This window comes from Rousettus aegyptiacus, unplaced genomic scaffold (assembly GCF_014176215.1).
Source record: "Rousettus aegyptiacus isolate mRouAeg1 unplaced genomic scaffold, mRouAeg1.p scaffold_m13_p_9, whole genome shotgun sequence".
Classification (NCBI taxonomy): Eukaryota; Metazoa; Chordata; class Mammalia; order Chiroptera; family Pteropodidae; genus Rousettus; species Rousettus aegyptiacus.
Window position 1 is genome coordinate 68,228,355 of NW_023416312.1, and position 5,865 is coordinate 68,234,219.

At 35.3% G+C, this 5,865-nt stretch overlaps 1 pseudogene; it reads left to right on the top strand.

The window, feature by feature from the left end:
* Positions 1 to 5,348: 5,348 nt before the first annotated feature.
* Positions 5,349 to 5,467, top strand: LOC118608590 (annotated as a pseudogene).
* Positions 5,468 to 5,865: the final 398 nt, after the last annotated feature.

The window sequence follows — 5,865 nt, forward strand, 5'->3', positions numbered from 1 at the left end:
AATATTGTTCTCACAGGTTCTCCTTATTTTAGAGAATAAGCTTCTAACACCCAAAATCTTTGGGGAGACATTTTCAACCTAAAGGCTGATGACATTGATCAATAATGGCAGCTAGCATCACAGAAAAGAGAGGCAATCAAACATTATGTAGCTCCAAATAGAACACATCACCAACTATGGAGCCAAAGGTGGAAAAAATGATCCAGCTGTAGAACCAACTACCAATCTGCATGAAATTCAGGACAGAGCAATATATTAAACTACAACAGAGGATGCCACCAAGCAAAATCAAGAGTGTGGGAAACTCTAGAAGACAAAAGGTACCATTTCTTCAACAAATACATTACAGAGATAAACAGAATAGTCTCTAGTTTAAAGAGACTTGGGAAGAAGGGGAAACAACTAAACTACTGCTTAGAAATAAATTGTTGGGTGATATAGTGCTAAAAATTTTAAAAAGCAATTATAAAAGGTCAACACTGTGATTAGTTTTCAGGAGAGGGATGTGTTTTTGATAAAGATGAGTGGATAACGAAATTCTATTTTTTAACCTTGGTGGTGGTTATAAGGCTGTTTGCCTCATAGAAACTGATTAACCATACATTTGTTTTATGGAGTTTCCTATATCTGTTATATTTTATAATAAAAACAGTATAAAAAACACTGTATGTTGTTTCATATAGGTAATCTTCTTATTTCATAACAGTTAGGCATTAATATCCAGAACAAAACACACATAATTTATATAGTAAATGAGGTCCAGAATGGTCTAGTTACTTAGGAAATAAAAGAAAAGCAGGGTTTATTCAGAATCATACAGCAAAAAATAAATAAATAAAAGGAAGAGAGAAAAAGAGAGCGATGGGGAGAAGGAGAGGGAAGAATAAAACATCATAAAATACATTCCCCTGCTTTGTCCATGAGACGTATCATAACTTCCATTATTTGTATTATAAATGGTGTTTCCTTATGCTTTCAAAAAAGTGAGCAGCAGAAAATAGTTTAAGAAAAAAGTATACACAAAGGCTTAGTCAAGTGTGATGTCAGAAGCATGGTGAAGTGAGAGATGTCCCCAGACATCTCCCCTGGAAACAGCAATCATTTGGACATCTAAAGCTCAACAAAAAACACCCAAACTGCACACAAGCAAGTGAGCGAGGAATCTGCACATAAGAGCTACCACAGGCCAGAACCCTGAGAGTTGGGTGGTAGACTGGGAGAAACAAATAAGGTGCCTCTCACAGCCAGAGCTGCCTGTAGGAGAAGAGGGAGGGGAAAAGGTGAGGCCAGATCCCTGAACAATCCTGCCAGACAGAGCTGTGAACTCCATGGAGCAGCAGTGCACAGGGATCAGGACAGAAAGTAAAGAAGTGAGGACAGCAGAGAAGCAACAACTGATTATTACCAGCTGTGGTTGAAAAATGGGAAGCTCAGCCACAAACCCATTCCTCCAACTCAAGGGCACGTCCCTCCATATCCTGCAAGACCAAAAACCGCAGAGGCCCAGGGAATCTGAGCAAACACTACTGAAACTGTCACTAGCACTGACAGGAACTAACATTGAGGGTAGTGAGTGCAATTAAACATCTATAAAGGAAAAAAAAGACATTAAGACTTTATATAAAGCAGAGATCCAAGAGGATTGTACGCCACATACAGGAAACCAAAATGAACACATCTTCTTTGCAACAGGCTAAAGAGAGATCATTATATAATAAATGTTCTTTCTGGAAAGAAGAAGAAGAAGAAGAAGAAGAAGAAGAAGAAGAAGAAGAAGAAGAAGGAGGAGGAGGAGGAGGAGGAGGAGGAGGAGGAGGAGGAGGAGGAGGAGGAAGAACACACTTCCATGAATGCCCAGGCAGAGAAATAGTCCATTAAACACCATGAACAACCAAGATGACAAGTCATCTCAGAAAGAAAGAGAAAAATCTCCAGAAAATAAGCTTACAGACATAGAAATATGAGACTTAAATGACAGAGAATTCAGGATGGTACTTCTGAAAAAACTCAAAGAGATCCAAAATGAAGCATATCAACAATTTCAAGAATTGAAGAAAAAAAACTAGACTAGCAGATTGAATTCTTTAACAAGGAGATTGAAACCCTCAAAAAGAACAGACTAGAACTTCTGGAGATGAAGAACACGCTGCAAGAGTTTAAAATGGAATAGCAAGTTTTAGAAATAGAGTTGATCAAATGAAGGAAAGGATCAGTGATATCAAGAACAGAAATCAAGAAATAAATCAGAAGAAAGAAACCAAAGAATGAAAAATAATAAAAGAGAAATACAAGAACTAGCTGATAACATCAGGAGAGGAAACATAAGAATAATAGGAATTCTCGAAGGGGAAGAAAAAGAGCAGAAATTAGAAAGCATTTTCAGAAAAATAGTTGATGAAAATTTCCCAAATCTAAGGAATGATCTGGAGCTTGGAATTCAAGAAGTCAACAGAACACCCAATTATCTCAACTCCAAAAGATCTTTCCCAAGACATATTGTATTAAAATTATCAAAAATCAACAACAAAGACAGAATTCTCTGGGCAAACAGGAAAAAGAGGACAGTAACCTATAAAGCAAAACCCATTAGATTATTGTCAGACTTCTCAGCAGAAACCTTACAAGCCAGAAAGGAGTGGAATCAAATATTCAAACTATTAAATGAAAGAAACTACCAGCCAAGGATAATATATCCAGCAAAAACCTCCTTTAAATGTGAAAGAGAAATTAATACCTTTACGGATATACAAAAGTTGAGGAAATTCTCCACGACAAGGCCTGAAAAGTGGTCATCTCACCCAAAATGAAATGACAAAAAAAGAATACATAACTAGGAGTAAGGCGACTAGCAGGCAGATAGAAGCAAAGGAGTGCAACCCTTACAAAGAACAGAGCATTATTAGCTTAAATGATAAGAAGAGATTTGCTATAGCGAGATAGTAATGAACATTCAGCATACATAGGGACAAATTGAGAAAACAATGACTGAAAAGGGGAGGATTAAAATATACAAATTTGCAAAGGGGAATGGAGATAAGGCATGCACAGAAGAAAATAGACAACTGTATGTATACACACACACACACACACATACATATATATATACATACATAAAATTTACATATTTGCAAGGGTAATCACATGCCAAAGATTCGGAGCCAAATTATAAAACATAAAACAAGAAGGACCAAAGGGAAAACCCACAAAAGCCAACCAAAATTTAAAAAAAGAAAAGAAAAGAAACACAAGGACAAGGAAGCAATGGAAACACTGAGCTACCAGAAAGAAAAAGATAAAATGGTTATAAGATCTCATATTTCAATAATCACTCTAAATTTAAATGGACTGAACTCATCAATAAAAAGGCACAGAGTTGAATATTGGATAAAAAGGCAAAACCCAACTATATGCTGCCTAGAGGAGACGCATCTCAGTTCCAAAGACAAATATACACTGAAAGTGAAAGGGTGGAAAATGATATTTCAAACAAATGATATTCGGAGAAAAATGGGAGTAGTGGTACTAATATCAGATGAAATAGACTTCAAAATAAAAAAAGATAAAGATACTAAGGGACACTTCATAATGATAAAGGGAATCATGTACCAAGAAGACACAACACTTATTAATATCTATGCTCCCAATCAGGGAGCCCTGAAATATGTAAAGCAATTACCAATAAAACTAAAGGGAGGAATGGACCAAAACACCATCATAGTAGGAGACCGAAATACCCTACTGTTGAATAAGGACAGATCATCCAAACCGAAATTAATAAGAAAATAATATCCTTAAATGACACATAGAACAATTGGCCATAATTGACTTTTACAGAGTTTTTCATCTCAAAACATCTGCTTGTATATTCTTCCCTGGTGTACATGGAACATTTTCAAAAATTGACCACATACTGGTATACAGAGATAGCCTCAACAAGTATTATAGTCCTGAAGTCATACGAGCCACATTTTCTGATCATAATGTTTTGAAACTAGAGAACAACTGTAAAAATAAAGCAGAAAGAACCACAAATACATGGAGACTAAACAACATGCTACTGAAGAATAACTGGGTCATAGAAGAAATAAAAAGAGAGATCGAGAGATACATAGAAATGAATGATAATGATAATACAATATATCAAAACTTTTGGGACATGGCAAAAGTAGTCATAACAGGAAAGTTCATATCATTACAGGTCTACCTCCAAAATTAAGAATGAGCCCAAATAAACAACATAACACTTTATCTTAAAAAAAAAAAAAACTTGAAAAGAAAGAAAAAATGATGCCTAAAGTCAACAGAAGGAAAGAAATAATCAGAATTACAGCAGAAATAAATAAAGTTGAAAACAAACAAAAAAATAGAAAAAACAAATGCAATAAAGAGCTAGTTCTTTGAGAAGTTTAATAAAATTGACAAACCCTGGTTAGACTCTCTAAAGAAAAAAGAGAAAGGACACAAATAAACAAAATCAGGGATGAAAGAGGGAAAATGAAGACAGATACCGCAGAAATACAAAGGATCATATAAAAATACTATGAAAAAGTATATAACACTAAATAAAATAACCCAGAAGAAATGGATCAGTTCTTAGAGAAATATAGTATCTTCCTAGACTGAATCAAGAGAACGGGAAAATCTAAATAGACTGATCAGCAGGATTAAAATTGAAACAACCATCAAAAACCTACCAAAAAGTAAAATTCCAGGGCCGGATGGCTTCACCAGTGAATTCTACCAAATACTCAAAGCATATTTAATCCCTGTTCTCAAACTCTTCCAAAATTTTGAAGAGGAGGCAATACTTTCCAACATATTTATGAGCCCAATATCACCCTAATACCAAAACCTGTTAAAGATAACATAGAAAAAAGAAAACTACAGACCAATATCTCTCATGAGTAGAGATACAAAAATCCTAAATAAGATACTAGCAAACCAAATACAGCAACATATTAAAAATATTATTCACCACAATCAAGTGGGCTTCATCCCAGGCACAGGGATGGTTCAACAGACACAAATTGATTAATGTGATACACCACATAAACAAATTAAAAAATAAGAAACATATGATCATATCAATAGATGCAGAAAAAGCCTTTGACAATATACAGCACCCATTTATGATCAAAACACTTGACAAAGTCGGCGTAGAAGGGAAATTCCTTAATATAATAAAGACCATATAAGACAAGCCTCGGCCAACATTATACTTAATGGTGAGAAACTAAAAACCTTCCCTATAAGATTAGGAACAAGATAAAGCTGTCCACTATTGCCATTGTTACTCAGTATAACATTGGAGATCCTAGTGAGTGTAATCAGGCAAGAGAAAGATATAAGTCTACGGTCATGCCACCCTGAACAAGCCTGATGCTATCTGATCCCGGAAGATAAGCAAGGTTGGGCCTGGTTAGTACTTGGATGGGAGACCATCTAGGAAGACCAGATGCTGTAGACATGAAAAATAAAAAAAAATAAGGGATTGTAAGCTGACAAGATCCTTGCAATCTGTGAGATCACACAAGGGTTGCCTTGCTTAAAAGACAGACAGAGAGAGAAAGAGAGAAAGAGAGAAAGAGAGAAAGAGAGAAAGAGAGAGAGAGAGAGAGAGAGAGAGAGAGAGAGAGAGAGAGAGAGAGAGAGAGAAATATAAAAGGTTTCCAAACAGGAAATGAAGAAGTCAATCTGTCACTATTTGTGGATGACATGATTCTCTATATAAAAAACCTTAAAGACTCCACAAGAGCACTACTAGAAAAAATAAGCAAATACAGTAAAGTTTCTGGATATAAGATCAATGTTCAAAAATCCATAGAATTCCTATACTCTAATACTATAATAATGAAGAATCAGAAA